The sequence below is a fragment of the Schistocerca americana genome, chromosome 5 (assembly GCF_021461395.2).
Source record: "Schistocerca americana isolate TAMUIC-IGC-003095 chromosome 5, iqSchAmer2.1, whole genome shotgun sequence".
Taxonomy (NCBI): domain Eukaryota; kingdom Metazoa; phylum Arthropoda; class Insecta; order Orthoptera; family Acrididae; genus Schistocerca; species Schistocerca americana.
Genome location: NC_060123.1, coordinates 445,234,956 through 445,237,289, shown reverse-complemented (window position 1 = coordinate 445,237,289; position 2,334 = coordinate 445,234,956). Strand labels below are relative to the sequence as shown.

At 41.1% G+C, this 2,334-nt stretch overlaps 1 pseudogene; it reads right to left on the bottom strand.

Annotated features, from left to right (window-relative positions):
• Window positions 1-854: 854 nt before the first annotated feature.
• Window positions 855-972, bottom strand: LOC124617468 (annotated as a pseudogene).
• Window positions 973-2,334: the final 1,362 nt, after the last annotated feature.

Genomic DNA, 2,334 nt, shown 5'->3' with positions numbered 1-2,334 from the left:
AGCTGTAAAAGTAGTAAGACTCCTCCACACAATGAAAATAAAATTATGTTCTACTACAGTTTCAAAAGAACAACTTCAAATATTTATTGAAAATTGCGATAAAACGTAATTTAAAATAAAATATTGGTCCTCGATACTGCCATTTCGACATCGATATAGGCCTGTTATGTAAAAGAATATCGCCGATATATATCAATACATTTTGGAGAAATTATCGATATATCGATATTTTAACAACAGCCCTTGTCGTTACTATCACAGTCTATTAGCATTACAGTAAATTCTTTAAATAACCGAGCTCCCGTGTGTAACGCAGCTTCAAACGTCTGATTACTTTACATATAAGTTAATGTGTGACGTATTTGCCTTTGAGAATGTAAGATAGAAAAAGTATAGTAGAGGTTTGAAATTATGCTAGAAGCTCGTTGGAAGTCACAAAGTGCTCTCATTATGAAACACTAGATGGATACAAAATACGTAGTTGGGGCTCCATTGTCATCAAAAGCTAGTTTTTGACGCATCTAAATGTTTATGACGCCTTATCTCCTCAACCGTATAATAAAATGATATAATTTTGCAGACACATGCAAAAGTGTATGTGGATACCGTTTCCAATCTGCTTCCAGTAGAAATAGGAACAAAAAAAAAAAAAGGCGCTCCGTCTTCAGGCCACGAGTGGCCTACCGAGACCATCTGACCGCCGTGTCATCCTCAAGGAGGGTGCGGATAGGAGGGGGCGCGGGGTCAGCGCACCGCTCTCCCGGTCGTTATGCTGGTGTTCTTGACCGAAGCCACTACTATTCGGTCGAGTAGCTCCTCAGTTGGCATCACGAGGCTGAGTGCACCCCGAAAAATGGCAACAGCGCATGGCGGCCCGAATGGTCACCCATCCAAGTGCCGACCACGCCCGACAGCGCTTAACTTCGGTGATCTCACGGGAAACGGTGTATCCACTGCGGCAAGGCCGTTGACTAGAATTAGTAACAAAGAAATAATAAATTAAAAATTCACGCCTAACACTGAAGTTTTACTGCATGAATAATGGAAAGGTAGTAAGGGATAAACTTTCTTCCTCCCACCATTTTTAATACTTGTCTTCACTGTGTTCAACTTTTAACATAAGATTAAACCTCTTGATGAGCAGATTGTGACAGTATTTCAAATTTTTAAATTCGGTAAATAATTACGCAGAATGTGGTAAGTCGATCCAGAGTAAGAACGGTCTTGGTTGCGTAATTATGTAATGTCAGTGACGCGTTTCACCCGTTTGGGGCAAGATCACATTGTGTAAAAGTAGCTGGAAATGTAACCCATCTATCATAAAGCCATATAACGCGGTAAATGGACGCAACAGTAACTTGTATGCATTTTCCATTTTAAATGGCTTAATGGTGGATCAGTTACACATCCAGCTACTTTTACACAATCTGATCATGCGCCAAAAGGGTGAAGCGCGTCATTGACATCAGATAATTTCGCAACCAAGACCGTTTTTACTCTGGAATAATTCGAACTAGTTGCTGTTGCACCCTGCCACAGTGTAATGAAATAATTTTGATTGTAAATCGAATTTTTGTTGCACCTGCGGTACAAGTGGTTACAAGTTCCGGAACAGCGTTTTGTAGAGTTCCTCAGAGGATCTGTCGTATAATTTTGGTTATCGTACAATGACACTACGTGGCACGAAATAGTGTGGAAGTCGGTAGCGAAATAATTACCAAGGGCGGCAATAGCTTATCCTATGAAATTGTTGATGAAAATATAAATCTTAGCTGAGCTTGGAATAACGACTAATGAGTCACGTGGTAACTCTATATATGTTCATTTTCGGCCATAAAAGCGAGTAACCTTAAACTTGGTCTCACAGGTAACAAAAATATGGGCTCGGGAAAATGTGGAATTTCAAGCCAGAAAAATCTGGAAATCTCGGTTTTTTTTTGTTTGTTTGTTTGTTTGTTTTTTTACCACCTCCACCGGGCCAGTTTTAGTAAAGCAGTTCAGTTTTTAAACCAGCCTTTGCTTTGACGCTTGCTTCTTCTTATTTCGTGTTAATTGTATGCCCCGTTGAATAGCTTTGTCGCATTTACCGTATGTGCTGTAGTCAATTTTTTTTAATGCAGATAACTTGATCTTGGCGAAAACTGCGTTGGGTACTCCCCGACACTCTTGCGATATGGACGCATTAGACGTTCGTTGCTCCCGAACGGACGCTCGTGCAGACGTCGTGGAATTTGGTTGCGTGCCTTTGTTAACGGCCCGCACAATGCAGCGATGGCATTTCTCGTTGGCTCGGCCGTGTTCGCCTCCGCCGTCATCCCGCTTATTTATCCGTTC